Genomic DNA, 17,493 nt, shown 5'->3' on the forward strand with positions numbered 1-17,493 from the left:
ATTAAAGCGATCTTTTTCTGGGTTAAAAGGGGTTTTTGCACTAAGCATCGCGATGACGCCATGCGTGACATTTCGATTTTAGAAATCGCTTCTATTTCTGCGACATTGCAGCAGGGCGCATGGTTAAGTTGCGTCACCTGCTTTGCGAGGGCACAGTGTGAGGCACTTGACCAGCCAGTGCACGCAGCTGCCTACTGACCAATCAGAGCACCCCGGGCCAACCGGCCGATCAAGAGAGCACATCAGCTTTCAGATTAATAAGCGCACGTACGGCCCATGAAGAGCACATCAGCTTTCAGATTAATCAGCGCACGTACGGCCACCTGACCAGCTAGAGGACCCAGGGTCCAACTGACCAGTCAGAGCACACAAGGCAACCTGACCGATCAGAGCACCCTGGCACTGCATCCTAACTTTACACGATACGGCGCCACGGCACGCAATAAAAGCGTTCTTTTTTCGAGTTAAAAGGGTTTTTTGCGCTAAGCATCGCGATGACGCTATGCGTGACATTTCGATTGTAGACGCCGCTTCTATTTCTGCGACATCGCAGCAGGGCGCATGGTTAAGTTGCATCACCTGCTTTGGGTCCAACTGACCAGTCAGAGCACACAAGGCAACCTGACTGAGAAGAGCACCCTTGCACTGCGTCCTAACTTTGCACGATACGGCGCCACGACACGCAATTAAAGCGATCTTTTTCTGGGTTAAAAGGGGTTTTTGCACTAAGCATCGCGATGACGCCAATGCGTGACATTTCGATTTTAGAAATCGCTTCTATTTCTGCAACATTGCAGCAGGGCGCATGGTTAAGTTGCGTCACCTGCTTTGCGAGGGCACAGTGTGAGGCACTTGACCAGCCAGTGCACGCAGCTGCCTACTGACCAATCAGAGCACCCCGGGCCACCCGGCCGATCAAGAGAGCACATCAGCTTTCAGATTAATAAGCGCACGTACGGCCCATGAAGAGCACATCAGCTTTCAGATTAATCAGCGCACGTACGGCCACCTGACCAGCTAGAGGACCCAGGGTCCAACTGACCAGTCAGAGCACACAAGGCAACCTGACCGATCAGAGCACCCTGGCACTGCATCCTAACTTTACACGATACGGCGCCACGGCACGCAATAAAAGCGTTCTTTTTTCGAGTTAAAAGGGTTTTTTGCGCTAAGCATCGCGATGACGCCATGCGTGACATTTCGATTTTAGAAATCGCTTCTATTTCTGCAACATTGCAGCAGGGCGCATGGTTAAGTTGCGTCACCTGCTTTGCGAGGGCACAGTGTGAGGCACTTGACCAGCCAGTGCACGCAGCTGCCTACTGACCAATCAGAGCACCCCGGGCCAACCGGCCGATCAAGAGAGCACATCAGCTTTCAGATTAATAAGCGCACGTACGGCCCATGAAGAGCACATCAGCTTTCAGATTAATCAGCGCACGTACGGCCACCTGACCAGCTAGAGGACCCAGGGTCCAACTGACCAGTCAGAGCACACAAGGCAACCTGACCGATCAGAGCACCCTGGCACTGCATCGTAACTTTACACGATACGGCGCCGCGGCACGCAATAAAAGCGTTCTTTTTCCGAGTTAAAAGGGTTTTTTGCGCTAAGCATCGCGATGACGCTATGCGTGACATTTCGATTGTAGACGCCGCTTCTATTTCTGCGACATCGCAGCAGGGCGCATGGTTAAGTTGCATCACCTGCTTTGGGTCCAACTGACCAGTCAGAGCACACAAGGCAACCTGACAGAGAAGAGCACCCTTGCACTGCGTCCTAACTTTGCACGATACGGCGCCACGACACGCAATTAAAGCGATCTTTTTCTGGGTTAAAAGGGGTTTTTGCACTAAGCATCGCGATGACGCTATGCGTGACATTTCGATTGTAGACGCCGCTTCTATTTCTGCGACATCGCAGCAGGGCGCATGGTTAAGTTGCATCACCTGCTTTGGGTCCAACTGACCAGTCAGAGCACACAAGGCAACCTGACTGAGAAGAGCACCCTTGCACTGCGTCCTAACTTTGCACGATACGGCGCCACGACACGCAATTAAAGCGATCTTTTTCTGGGTTAAAAGGGGTTTTTGCACTAAGCATCGCGATGACGCCATGCGTGACATTTCAATTTTAGACATCGCTTTTATTTCTGCGACATTGCAGCAGGGCGCATGGTTAAGTTGCGTCACCTGCTTTGCGAGGGCACAGTGTGAGGCACTTGACCAGCCAGTGCACGCAGCTGCCTACTGACCAATCAGAGCACCCCGGGCCACCCGGCCGATCAAGAGAGCACATCAGCTTTCAGATTAATAAGCGCACGTACGGCCCATGAAGAGCACATCAGCTTTCAGATTAATCAGCGCACGTACGGCCACCTGACCAGCTAGAGGACCCAGGGTCCAACTGACCAGTCAGAGCACACAAGGCAACCTGACCGATCAGAGCACCCTGGCACTGCATCCTAACTTTACACGATACGGCGCCACGGCACGCAATAAAAGCGTTCTTTTTTCGAGTTAAAAGGGTTTTTTGCGCTAAGCATCGCGATGACGCTATGCGTGACATTTCGATTGTAGACGCCGCTTCTATTTCTGCGACATCGCAGCAGGGCGCATGGTTAAGTTGCATCACCTGCTTTGGGTCCAACTGACCAGTCAGAGCACACAAGGCAACCTGACTGAGAAGAGCACCCTTGCACTGCGTCCTAACTTTGCACGATACGGCGCCACGACACGCAATTAAAGCGATCTTTTTCTGGGTTAAAAGGGGTTTTTGCACTAAGCATCGCGATGACGCCATGCGTGACATTTCGATTTTAGACATCGCTTCTATTTCTGCAACATTGCAGCAGGGCGCATGGTTAAGTTGCGTCACCTGCTTTGCGAGGGCACAGTGTGAGGCACTTGACCAGCCAGTGCACGCAGCTGCCTACTGACCAATCAGAGCACCCCGGGCCAACCGGCCGATCAAGAGAGCACATCAGCTTTCAGATTAATAAGCGCACGTACGGCCCATGAAGAGCACATCAGCTTTCAGATTAATCAGCGCACGTACGGCCACCTGACCAGCTAGAGGACCCAGGGTCCAACTGACCAGTCAGAGCACACAAGGCAACCTGACCGATCAGAGCACCCTGGCACTGCATCCTAACTTTACACGATACGGCGCCACGGCACGCAATAAAAGCGTTCTTTTTTCGAGTTAAAAGGGTTTTTTTGCGCTAAGCATCGCGATGACGCTATGCGTGACATTTCGATTGTAGACGCCGCTTCTATTTCTGCGACATCGCAGCAGGGCGCATGGTTAAGTTGCATCACCTGACTTGACCAGCCAGTGCACGCAGCTGCCTACTGACCAATCAGAGCACCCCGGGCCAACCGGCCGATCAAGAGAGCACATCAGCTTTCAGATTAATAAGCGCACGTACGGCCCATGAAGAGCACATCAGCTTTCAGATTAATCAGCGCACGTACGGCCACCTGACCAGCTAGAGGACCCAGGGTCCAACTGACCAGTCAGAGCACACAAGGCAACCTGACCGATCAGAGCACCCTGGCACTGCATCCTAACTTTACACGATACGGCGCCACGGCACGCAATAAAAGCGTTCTTTTTTCGAGTTAAAAGGGTTTTTTGCGCTAAGCATCGCGATGACGCTATGCGTGACATTTCGATTGTAGACGCCGCTTCTATTTCTGCGACATCGCAGCAGGGCGCATGGTTAAGTTGCATCACCTGCTTTGGGTCCAACTGACCAGTCAGAGCACACAAGGCAACCTGACTGAGAAGAGCACCCTTGCACTGCGTCCTAACTTTGCACGATACGGCGCCACGACACGCAATTAAAGCGATCTTTTTCTGGGTTAAAAGGGGTTTTTGCACTAAGCATCGCGATGACGCCATGCGTGACATTTCGATTTTAGACGCCGCTTCTATTTCTGCGACATTGCAGCAGGGCGCATGGTTAAGTTGCGTCACCTGCTTTGCGAGGGCACAGTGTGAGGCACTTGACCAGCCAGTGCACGCAGCTGCCTACTGACCAATCAGAGCACCCCGGGCCAACCGGCCGATCAAGAGAGCACATCAGCTTTCAGATTAATAAGCGCACGTACGGCCCATGAAGAGCACATCAGCTTTCAGATTAATCAGCGCACGTACGGCCACCTGACCAGCTAGAGGACCCAGGGTCCAACTGACCAGTCAGAGCAAACAAGGCAACCTGACCGATCAGAGCACCCTGGCACTGCATCCTAACTTTATACGATACGGCGCCACGGCACGCAATAAAAGCGTTCTTTTTTCGAGTTAAAAGGGTTTTTTGCGCTAAGCATCGCGATGACGCTATGCGTGACATTTCGATTGTAGACGCCGCTTCTATTTCTGCGACATCGCAGCAGGGCGCATGGTTAAGTTGCATCACCTGCTTTGGGTCCAACTGACCAGTCAGAGCACACAAGGCAACCTGACTGAGAAGAGCACCCTTGCACTGCGTCCTAACTTTGCACGATACGGCGCCACGACACGCAATTAAAGCGATCTTTTTCTGGGTTAAAAGGGGTTTTTGCACTAAGCATCGCGATGACGCTATGCGTGACATTTCGATTTTAGAAATCGCTTCTATTTCTGCAACATTGCAGCAGGGCGCATGGTTAAGTTGCGTCACCTGCTTTGCGAGGGCACAGTGTGAGGCACTTGACCAGCCAGTGCACGCAGCTGCCTACTGACCAATCAGAGCACCCCGGGCCAACCGGCCGATCAAGAGAGCACATCAGCTTTCAGATTAATAAGCGCACGTACGGCCCATGAAGAGCACATCAGCTTTCAGATTAATCAGCGCACGTACGGCCACCTGACCAGCTAGAGGACCCAGGGTCCAACTGACCAGTCAGAGCACACAAGGCAACCTGACCGATCAGAGCACCCTGGCACTGCATCCTAACTTTACACGATACGGCGCCACGGCACGCAATAAAAGCGTTCTTTTTCCGAGTTAAAAGGGTTTTTTGCGCTAAGCATCGCGATGACGCTATGCGTGACATTTCGATTTTAGAAATCGCTTCTATTTCTGCAACATTGCAGCAGGGCGCATGGTTAAGTTGCGTCACCTGCTTTGCGAGGGCACAGTGTGAGGCACTTGACCAGCCAGTGCACGCAGCTGCCTACTGACCAATCAGAGCACCCCGGGCCAACCGGCCGATCAAGAGAGCACATCAGCTTTCAGATTAATAAGCGCACGTACGGCCCATGAAGAGCACATCAGCTTTCAGATTAATCAGCGCACGTACGGCCACCTGACCAGCTAGAGGACCCAGGGTCCAACTGACCAGTCAGAGCACACAAGGCAACCTGACCGATCAGAGCACCCTGGCACTGCATCCTAACTTTACACGATACGGCGCCACGGCACGCAATAAAAGCGTTCTTTTTTCGAGTTAAAAGGGTTTTTTGCGCTAAGCATCGCGATGACGCTATGCGTGACATTTCGATTGTAGACGCCGCTTCTATTTCTGCGACATCGCAGCAGGGCGCATGGTTAAGTTGCATCACCTGCTTTGGGTCCAACTGACCAGTCAGAGCACACAAGGCAACCTGACTGAGAAGAGCACCCTTGCACTGCGTCCTAACTTTGCACGATACGGCGCCACGACACGCAATTAAAGCGATCTTTTTCTGGGTTAAAAGGGGTTTTTGCACTAAGCATCGCGATGACGCTATGCGTGACATTTCGATTTTAGAAATCGCTTCTATTTCTGCAACATTGCAGCAGGGCGCATGGTTAAGTTGCGTCACCTGCTTTGCGAGGGCACAGTGTGAGGCACTTGACCAGCCAGTGCACGCAGCTGCCTACTGACCAATCAGAGCACCCCGGGCCAACCGGCCGATCAAGAGAGCACATCAGCTTTCAGATTAATAAGCGCACGTACGGCCCATGAAGAGCACATCAGCTTTCAGATTAATCAGCGCACGTACGGCCACCTGACCAGCTAGAGGACCCAGGGTCCAACTGACCAGTCAGAGCAAACAAGGCAACCTGACCGATCAGAGCACCCTGGCACTGCATCCTAACTTTACACGATACGGCGCCACGGCACGCAATAAAAGCGTTCTTTTTTCGAGTTAAAAGGGTTTTTTGCGCTAAGCATCGCGATGACGCTATGCGTGACATTTCGATTGTAGACGCCGCTTCTATTTCTGCGACATCGCAGCAGGGCGCATGGTTAAGTTGCATCACCTGCTTTGGGTCCAACTGACCAGTCAGAGCACACAAGGCAACCTGACTGAGAAGAGCACCCTTGCACTGCGTCCTAACTTTGCACGATACGGCGCCACGACACGCAATTAAAGCGATCTTTTTCTGGGTTAAAAGGGGTTTTTGCACTAAGCATCGCGATGACGCTATGCGTGACATTTCGATTTTAGAAATCGCTTCTATTTCTGCAACATTGCAGCAGGGCGCATGGTTAAGTTGCGTCACCTGCTTTGCGAGGGCACAGTGTGAGGCACTTGACCAGCCAGTGCACGCAGCTGCCTACTGACCAATCAGAGCACCCCGGGCCAACCGGCCGATCAAGAGAGCACATCAGCTTTCAGATTAATAAGCGCACGTACGGCCCATGAAGAGCACATCAGCTTTCAGATTAATCAGCGCACGTACGGCCACCTGACCAGCTAGAGGACCCAGGGTCCAACTGACCAGTCAGAGCACACAAGGCAACCTGACCGATCAGAGCACCCTGGCACTGCATCCTAACTTTACACGATACGGCGCCACGGCACGCAATAAAAGCGTTCTTTTTTCGAGTTAAAAGGGTTTTTTGCGCTAAGCATCGCGATGACGCTATGCGTGACATTTCGATTGTAGACGCCGCTTCTATTTCTGCGACATCGCAGCAGGGCGCATGGTTAAGTTGCATCACCTGCTTTGGGTCCAACTGACCAGTCAGAGCACACAAGGCAACCTGACAGAAAAGAGCACCCTTGCACTGCGTCCTAACTTTGCACGATACGGCGCCACGACACGCAATTAAAGCGATCTTTTTCTGGGTTAAAAGGGGTTTTTGCCCTAAGCATCGCGATGACGCTATGCGTGACATTTCGATTTTAGAAATCGCTTCTATTTCTGCAACATTGCAGCAGGGCGCATGGTTAAGTTGCGTCACCTGCTTTGCGAGGGCACAGTGTGAGGCACTTGACCAGCCAGTGCACGCAGCTGCCTACTGACCAATCAGAGCACCCCGGGCCAACCGGCCGATCAAGAGAGCACATCAGCTTTCAGATTAATAAGCGCACGTACGGCCCATGAAGAGCACATCAGCTTTCAGATTAATCAGCGCACGTACAGCCACCTGACCAGCTAGAGGACCCAGGGTCCAACTGACCAGTCAGAGCACACAAGGCAACCTGACCGATCAGAGCACCCTGGCACTGCATCCTAACTTTATACGACACGGCGCCACGGCACGCAATAAAAGCGTTTTTTTTTAGAGTTAAAAGGGTTTTTTGCGCTAAGCATCGCGATGACGCTATGCGTGACATTTCGATTGTAGACGCCGCTTCTATTTCTGCGACATCGCAGCAGGGCGCATGGTTAAGTTGCATCACCTGCTTTGGGTCCAACTGACCAGTCAGAGCACACAAGGCAACCTGACTGAGAAGAGCACCCTTGCACTGCGTCCTAACTTTGCACGATACGGCGCCACGACACGCAATTAAAGCGATCTTTTTCTGGGTTAAAAGGGGTTTTTGCACTAAGCATCGCGATGACGCTATGCGTGACATTTCGATTTTAGAAATCGCTTCTATTTCTGCAACATTGCAGCAGGGCGCATGGTTAAGTTGCGTCACCTGCTTTGCGAGGGCACAGTGTGAGGCACTTGACCAGCCAGTGCACGCAGCTGCCTACTGACCAATCAGAGCACCCCGGGCCAACCGGCCGATCAAGAGAGCACATCAGCTTTCAGATTAATAAGCGCACGTACGGCCCATGAAGAGCACATCAGCTTTCAGATTAATCAGCGCACGTACGGCCACCTGACCAGCTAGAGGACCCAGGGTCCAACTGACCAGTCAGAGCACACAAGGCAACCTGACCGATCAGAGCACCCTGGCACTGCATCCTAACTTTACACGATACGGCGCCACGGCACGCAATAAAAGCGTTCTTTTTTAGAGTTAAAAGGGTTTTTTGCGCTAAGCATCGCGATGACGCTATGCGTGACATTTCGATTGTAGACGCCGCTTCTATTTCTGCGACATCGCAGCAGGGCGCATGGTTAAGTTGCATCACCTGCTTTGGGTCCAATTGACCAGTCAGAGCACACAAGGCAACCTGACTGAGAAGAGCACCCTTGCACTGCGTCCTAACTTTGCACGATACGGCGCCACGACACGCAATTAAAGCGATCTTTTTCTGGGTTAAAAGGGGTTTTTGCACTAAGCATCGCGATGACGCCATGCGTGACATTTCGATTTTAGAAATCGCTTCTATTTCTGCAACATTGCAGCAGGGCGCATGGTTAAGTTGCGTCACCTGCTTTGCGAGGGCACAGTGTGAGGCACTTGACCAGCCAGTGCACGCAGCTGCCTACTGACCAATCAGAGCACCCCGGGCCAACCGGCCGATCAAGAGAGCACATCAGCTTTCAGATTAATAAGCGCACGTACGGCCCATGAAGAGCACATCAGCTTTCAGATTAATCAGCGCACGTACGGCCACCTGACCAGCTAGAGGACCCAGGGTCCAACTGACCAGTCAGAGCACACAAGGCAACCTGACCGATCAGAGCACCCTGGCACTGCATCGTAACTTTACACGATACGGCGCCGCGGCACGCAATAAAAGCGTTCTTTTTCCGAGTTAAAAGGGTTTTTTGCGCTAAGCATCGCGATGACGCTATGCGTGACATTTCGATTGTAGACGCCGCTTCTATTTCTGCGACATCGCAGCAGGGCGCATGGTTAAGTTGCATCACCTGCTTTGGGTCCAACTGACCAGTCAGAGCACACAAGGCAACCTGACTGAGAAGAGCACCCTTGCACTGCGTCCTAACTTTGCACGATACGGCGCCACGACACGCAATTAAAGCGATCTTTTTCTGGGTTAAAAGGGGTTTTTACACTAAGCATCGCGATGACGCTATGCGTGACATTTCGATTGTAGACGCCGCTTCTATTTCTGCGACATCGCAGCAGGGCGCATGGTTAAGTTGCATCACCTGCTTTGGGTCCAACTGACCAGTCAGAGCACACAAGGCAACCTGACTGAGAAGAGCACCCTTGCACTGCGTCCTAACTTTGCACGATACGGCGCCACGACACGCAATTAAAGCGATCTTTTTCTGGGTTAAAAGGGGTTTTTGCACTAAGCATCGCGATGACGCTATGCGTGACATTTCGATTGTAGACGCCGCTTCTATTTCTGCGACATCGCAGCAGGGCGCATGGTTAAGTTGCATCACCTGCTTTGGGTCCAACTGACCAGTCAGAGCACACAAGGCAACCTGACTGAGAAGAGCACCCTTGCACTGCGTCCTAACTTTGCACGATACGGCGCCACGACACGCAATTAAAGCGATCTTTTTCTGGGTTAAAAGGGGTTTTTGCACTAAGCATCGCGATGACGCCATGCGTGACATTTCAATTTTAGACACCGCTTCTATTTCTGCGACATTGCAGCAGGGCGCATGGTTAAGTTGCGTCACCTGCTTTGCGAGGGCACAGTGTGAGGCACTTGACCAGCCAGTGCACGCAGCTGCCTACTGACCAATCAGAGCACCCCGGGCCACCCGGCCGATCAAGAGAGCACATCAGCTTTCAGATTAATAAGCGCACGTACGGCCCATGAAGAGCACATCAGCTTTCAGATTAATCAGCGCACGTACGGCCACCTGACCAGCTAGAGGACCCAGGGTCCAACTGACCAGTCAGAGCACACAAGGCAACCTGACCGATCAGAGCACCCTGGCACTGCATCCTAACTTTACACGATACGGCGCCACGGCACGCAATAAAAGCGTTCTTTTTTCCGAGTTAAAAGGGTTTTTTGCGCTAAGCATCGCGATGACGCTATGCGTGACATTTCGATTTTAGAAATCGCTTCTATTTCTGCAACATTGCAGCAGGGCGCATGGTTAAGTTGCGTCACCTGCTTTGCGAGGGCACAGTGTGAGGCACTTGACCAGCCAGTGCACGCAGCTGCCTACTGACCAATCAGAGCACCCCGGGCCAACCGGCCGATCAAGAGAGCACATCAGCTTTCAGATTAATAAGCGCACGTACGGCCCATGAAGAGCACATCAGCTTTCAGATTAATCAGCGCACGTACGGCCACCTGACCAGCTAGAGGACCCAGGGTCCAACTGACCAGTCAGAGCACACAAGGCAACCTGACCGATCAGAGCACCCTGGCACTGCATCCTAACTTTACACGATACGGCGCCACGGCACGCAATAAAAGCGTTCTTTTTTCGAGTTAAAAGGGTTTTTTGCGCTAAGCATCGCGATGACGCTATGCGTGACATTTCGATTGTAGACGCCGCTTCTATTTCTGCGACATCGCAGCAGGGCGCATGGTTAAGTTGCATCACCTGCTTTGGGTCCAACTGACCAGTCAGAGCACACAAGGCAACCTGACTGAGAAGAGCACCCTTGCACTGCGTCCTAACTTTGCACGATACGGCGCCACGACACGCAATTAAAGCGATCTTTTTCTGGGTTAAAAGGGGTTTTTGCACTAAGCATCGCGATGACGCCATGCGTGACATTTCGATTTTAGAAATCGCTTCTATTTCTGCAACATTGCAGCAGGGCGCATGGTTAAGTTGCGTCACCTGCTTTGCGAGGGCACAGTGTGAGGCACTTGACCAGCCAGTGCACGCAGCTGCCTACTGACCAATCAGAGCACCCCGGGCCAACCGGCCGATCAAGAGAGCACATCAGCTTTCAGATTAATAAGCGCACGTACGGCCCATGAAGAGCACATCAGCTTTCAGATTAATCAGCGCACGTACGGCCACCTGACCAGCTAGAGGACCCAGGGTCCAACTGACCAGTCAGAGCAAACAAGGCAACCTGACCGATCAGAGCACCCTGGCACTGCATCCTAACTTTGTACGATACGGCGCCACGGCACGCAATAAAAGCGTTCTTTTTTCGAGTTAAAAGGGTTTTTTGCGCTAAGCATCGCGATGACGCTATGCGTGACATTTCGATTGTAGACGCCGCTTCTATTTCTGCGACATCGCAGCAGGGCGCATGGTTAAGTTGCATCACCTGCTTTGGGTCCAACTGACCAGTCAGAGCACACAAGGCAACCTGACTGAGAAGAGCACCCTTGCACTGCGTCCTAACTTTGCACGATACGGCGCCACGACACGCAATTAAAGCGATCTTTTTCTGGGTTAAAAGGGGTTTTTGCACTAAGCATCGCGATGACGCTATGCGTGACATTTCGATTGTAGACGCCGCTTCTATTTCTGCGACATCGCAGCAGGGCGCATGGTTAAGTTGCATCACCTGCTTTGGGTCCAACTGACCAGTCAGAGCACACAAGGCAACCTGACTGAGAAGAGCACCCTTGCACTGCGTCCTAACTTTGCACGATACGGCGCCGGGACACGCAATTAAAGCGATCTTTTTCTGGGTTAAAAGGGGTTTTTGCACTAAGCATCGCGATGACGCCATGCGTGACATTTCGATTGTAGACGCCGCTTCTATTTCTGCGACATCGCAGCAGGGCGCATGGTTAAGTTGCATCACCTGCTTTGGGTCCAACTGACCAGTCAGAGCACACAAGGCAACCTGACTGAGAAGAGCACCCTTGCACTGCATCCTAACTTTACACGATACGGCGCCACGGCACGCAATAAAAGCGTTCTTTTTCGAGTTAAAAGGGTTTTTTGCGCTAAGCATCGCGATGACGCTATGCGTGACATTTCGATTGTAGACGCCGCTTCTATTTCTGCGACATCGCAGCAGGGCGCATGGTTAAGTTGCATCACCTGCTTTGGGTCCAACTGACCAGTCAGAGCACACAAGGCAACCTGACTGAGAAGAGCACCCTTGCACTGCGTCCTAACTTTGCACGATACGGCGCCACGACACGCAATTAAAGCGATCTTTTTCTGGGTTAAAAGGGGTTTTTGCACTAAGCATCGCGATGACGCCATGCGTGACATTTCGATTTTAGACACCGCTTCTATTTCTGCGACATTGCAGCAGGGCGCATGGTTAAGTTGCGTCACCTGCTTTGCGAGGGCACAGTGTGAGGCACTTGACCAGCCAGTGCACGCAGCTGCCTACTGACCAATCAGAGCACCCCGGGCCAACCGGCCGATCAAGAGAGCACATCAGCTTTCAGATTAATAAGCGCACGTACGGCCCATGAAGAGCACATCAGCTTTCAGATTAATCAGCGCACGTACGGCCACCTGACCAGCTAGAGGACCCAGGGTCCAACTGACCAGTCAGAGCACACAAGGCAACCTGACCGATCAGAGCACCCTGGCACTGCATCCTAACTTTACACGATACGGCGCCACGGCACGCAATAAAAGCGTTCTTTTTTCGAGTTAAAAGGGTTTTTTGCGCTAAGCATCGCGATGACGCTATGCGTGACATTTCGATTGTAGACGCCGCTTCTATTTCTGCGACATCGCAGCAGGGCGCATGGTTAAGTTGCATCACCTGCTTTGGGTCCAACTGACTAGTCAGAGCACACAAGGCAACCTGACTGAGAAGAGCACCCTTGCACTGCGTCCTAACTTTCCACGATACGGCGCCACGACACGCAATTAAAGCGATCTTTTTCTGGGTTAAAAGGGGTTTTTTCACTAAGCATCGCGATGACGCCATGCGTGACATTTCGATTTTAGAAATCGCTTCTATTTCTGCAACATTGCAGCAGGGCGCATGGTTAAGTTGCGTCACCTGCTTTGCGAGGGCACAGTGTGAGGCACTTGACCAGCCAGTGCACGCAGCTGCCTACTGACCAATCAGAGCACCCCGGGCCAACCGGCCGATCAAGAGAGCACATCAGCTTTCAGATTAATAAGCGCACGTACGGCCCATGAAGAGCACATCAGCTTTCAGATTAATCAGCGCACGTACGGCCACCTGACCAGCTAGAGGACCCAGGGTCCAACTGACCAGTCAGAGCACACAAGGCAACCTGACCGATCAGAGCACCCTGGCACTGCATCGTAACTTTACACGATACGGCGCCGCGGCACGCAATAAAAGCGTTCTTTTTCCGAGTTAAAAGGGTTTTTTGCGCTAAGCATCGCGATGACGCTATGCGTGACATTTCGATTGTAGACGCCGCTTCTATTTCTGCGACATCGCAGCAGGGCGCATGGTTAAGTTGCATCACCTGCTTTGGGTCCAACTGACCAGTCAGAGCACACAAGGCAACCTGACTGAGAAGAGCACCCTTGCACTGCGTCCTAACTTTGCACGATACGGCGCCACGACACGCAATTAAAGCGATCTTTTTCTGGGTTAAAAGGGGTTTTTACACTAAGCATCGCGATGACGCTATGCGTGACATTTCGATTGTAGACGCCGCTTCTATTTCTGCGACATCGCAGCAGGGCGCATGGTTAAGTTGCATCACCTGCTTTGGGTCCAACTGACCAGTCAGAGCACACAAGGCAACCTGACTGAGAAGAGCACCCTTGCACTGCTGTCCTAACTTTGCACAATACGGCGCCGCGACACGCAACAAAAACGATCTTTTTCTGGGTTAAAAGGGGTTTTTGCACTAAGCATCGCGATGACGCTATGCGTGACATTTCGATTTTAGACGCCGCTTCTATTTCTGCGACATCGCAGCAGGGCGCATGGTTAAGTTGCATCACCTGCTTTGGGTCCAACTGACTAGTCAGAGCACACAAGGCAACCTGACTGAGAAGAGCACCCTTGCACTGCGTCCTAACTTTGCACGATACGGCGCCACGACACGCAATTAAAGCGATCTTTTTCTGGGTTAAAAGGGGTTTTTGCACTAAGCATCGCGATGACGCCATGCGTGACATTTCGATTTTAGAAATCGCTTCTATTTCTGCAACATTGCAGCAGGGCGCATGGTTAAGTTGCGTCACCTGCTTTGCGAGGGCACAGTGTGAGGCACTTGACCAGCCAGTGCACGCAGCTGCCTACTGACCAATCAGAGCACCCCGGGCCAACCGGCCGATCAAGAGAGCACATCAGCTTTCAGATTAATAAGCGCACGTACGGCCCATGAAGAGCACATCAGCTTTCAGATTAATCAGCGCACGTACGGCCACCTGACCAGCTAGAGGACCCAGGGTCCAACTGACCAGTCAGAGCACACAAGGCAACCTGACCGATCAGAGCACCCTGGCACTGCATCCTAACTTTACACGATACGGCGCCACGGCACGCAATAAAAGCGTTCTTTTTTCGAGTTAAAAGGGTTTTTTGCGCTAAGCATCGCGATGACGCTATGCGTGACATTTCGATTGTAGACGCCGCTTCTATTTCTGCGACATCGCAGCAGGGCGCATGGTTAAGTTGCATCACCTGCTTTGGGTCCAACTGACCAGTCAGAGCACACAAGGCAACCTGACTGAGAAGAGCACCCTTGCATTGCGTCCTAACTTTGCACGATACGGCGCCACGACACGCAATTAAAGCGATCTTTTTCTGGGTTAAAAGGGGTTTTTGCACTAAGCATCGCGATGACGCCATGCGTGACATTTCGATTTTAGAAATCGCTTCTATTTCTGCGACATTGCAGCAGGGCGCATGGTTAAGTTGCGTCACCTGCTTTGCGAGGGCACAGTGTGAGGCACTTGACCAGCCAGTGCACGCAGCTGCCTACTGACCAATCAGAGCACCCCGGGCCAACCGGCCGATCAAGAGAGCACATCAGCTTTCAGATTAATAAGCGCACGTACGGCCCATGAAGAGCACATCAGCTTTCAGATTAATCAGCGCACGTACGGCCACCTGACCAGCTAGAGGACCCAGGGTCCAACTGACCAGTCAGAGCACACAAGGCAACCTGACCGATCAGAGCACCCTGGCACTGCATCCTAACTTTACACGATACGGCGCCACGGCACGCAATAAAAGCGTTCTTTTTTCGAGTTAAAAGGGTTTTTTGCGCTAAGCATCGCGATGACGCTATGCGTGACATTTCGATTGTAGACGCCGCTTCTATTTCTGCGACATCGCAGCAGGGCGCATGGTTAAGTTGCATCACCTGCTTTGGGTCCAACTGACCAGTCAGAGCACACAAGGCAACCTGACTGAGAAGAGCACCCTTGCACTGCGTCCTAACTTTGCACGATACGGCGCCACGACACGCAATAAAAGCGATCTTTTTCTGGGTTAAAAGGGGTTTTTGCACTAAGCATCGCGATGACGCCATGCGTGACATTTCGATTTTAGAAATCGCTTCTATTTCTGCAACATTGCAGCAGGGCGCATGGTTAAGTTGCGTCACCTGCTTTGCGAGGGCACAGTGTGAGGCACTTGACCAGCCAGTGCACGCAGCTGCCTACTGACCAATCAGAGCACCCCGGGCCAACCGGCCGATCAAGAGAGCACATCAGCTTTCAGATTAATAAGCGCACGTACGGCCCATGAAGAGCACATCAGCTTTCAGATTAATCAGCGCACGTACGGCCACCTGACCAGCTAGAGGACCCAGGGTCCAACTGACCAGTCAGAGCACACAAGGCAACCTGACCGATCAGAGCACCCTGGCACTGCATCCTAACTTTACACGATACGGCGCCGCGGCACGCAATAAAAGCGTTCTTTTTACGAGTTAAGCTGCGGTCACATTGGGCTTTTCCTCCCATAGACTTCCATTCATACGCACGCGAATGCGTCAGACCGGAAACGCGGGGTTATGCGTCAAGTTTCGCATGTTGCTGCAGTGCAAAGTTCAAGCTCGGTGAAGTCTGACCTGCGAAATTGCATCACTAGACTGCGTGAGACCAATCGAGGATAAAAACAGAACCTCTCTGGACAGAAATTTAAAACATGGAGCAATCGCTCACTTTTTTAAATGTCTAATCATCTTATTTAATCCCGCCCCTTTTCGCAGCGCCGCACGACAGAATTTCGCACACACAAACCCCAGTGTGACCATAGCTTTAAAAGGGTTTTTTGTGCTAAGCTTCGCGATGACGCTATGCGTGACATTTCGATTGTAGACGCCGCTTCTATTTCTGCGACATCGCAGCAGGGCGCATGGTTAAGTTGCATCACCTGCTTTGGGTCCAACTGACCAGTCAGAGCACACAAGGCAACCTGACTGATCAGAGCACCCTGGCACTGCATCCTAACTTTACACGATACGGCGCCGCGGCAAGCAATAAAAGCGATCTTTTTCAGAGTTAAAAGGGATGTTAGACACCGTTTCTATTTCTGCAACATCGCAGCAGGGCGCATGGTTAAGTTGCATCACCTGCTTTAGGTCCAACTGACCAGTCAGAGCACAAAAGGCAACCTGAACAATCAGAGCACCCTGGCACTGCATCCTAACTTTGCACGATACGGCACCACGGCACACAATAAAAGATTTTAGACACCGCTTCTATTTCTGTGATATCGCGGCAGAATGCATGATTAAGTTGCGTCAGTCATGTGAGGGCACGCCGTGAGGCACTTGATTAATCAGTGCACACAGCTGCCTCCACACCAATCAAGAGCATGTCACCTACCCGATAAATCAGCGCAATCTGGTTCATGAACTCCAGGTGCTTCCTCTCCTTTTCCAGCTGAGCGATGCTCTGTTTGCTCTTCTGCAGTTTGTGTTGGGTGTTGTCCAGCTTTTAGCGCAGTAACTGGTTCTCCCAACAAAGTGATGATCACCTGACAACACACAGACATTCACATTATATATGGATAATAACTAGATTTCCAGTATAATGGATCCTTTTCATATGTTTGATTTCTCTGTTGTTGTAGTGCTTTGGGTCTTAGATAAGCACATTATAAATAAAATGTATTATTATTATTATTATTATTATTATTATTAAGAATGTTATTATACGGTCATCAGAATCTTAAATCCTTTAAATTTTCTAATATTTAGATTGTTTTACATTTATTTATTGCATTTACGTATGGATTCTATTTTCTTTGCATCAAATTACAAAAAACAAATTACCGATTGTGTAAGGCTTTGTAATAGAGTGGGCAGGTCATGCAAATTTGATGGTGTTCTCTCACAATTTTTTTCCTTTATCTGAAAATCTTGATAACACCATTGTGGAGATTTTTTTTAATAATTTTGGCGAACAGGACTGTAAAGAGGGGAATTATTCCTATTCTGTGCACCTTATGTTTATTTATAATTCCGCTATTGAGAGACCTGAAAACGTGAAAAAGGCCCATTACTATAATGGATCAATAAATTAATAAATTAACATACACACACACACACACACACATATATATATATATTTGTGGGCAAAATTATTGGGCTCCAGCTAATTTTTTATTATTTTTCA

At 51.1% G+C, this 17,493-nt stretch overlaps 1 long non-coding RNA gene across 1 annotated transcript in view; it reads right to left on the minus strand.

Moving 5' to 3' along the window:
- LOC130224253 (uncharacterized) overlaps positions 1 to 17,493 on the minus strand; it is a 34,989-nt gene that overhangs the window by 6,682 nt on the left and 10,814 nt on the right. Inside the window, exon 7 of the long non-coding RNA XR_008837324.1 lies at positions 16,702 to 16,852. This is a non-coding gene — a long non-coding RNA (uncharacterized LOC130224253). The remainder of the gene's footprint in view (positions 1 to 16,701; positions 16,853 to 17,493) is intronic.

This window comes from Danio aesculapii, chromosome 1, assembly GCF_903798145.1.
Source record: "Danio aesculapii chromosome 1, fDanAes4.1, whole genome shotgun sequence".
NCBI classification, from domain to species: domain Eukaryota; kingdom Metazoa; phylum Chordata; class Actinopteri; order Cypriniformes; family Danionidae; genus Danio; species Danio aesculapii.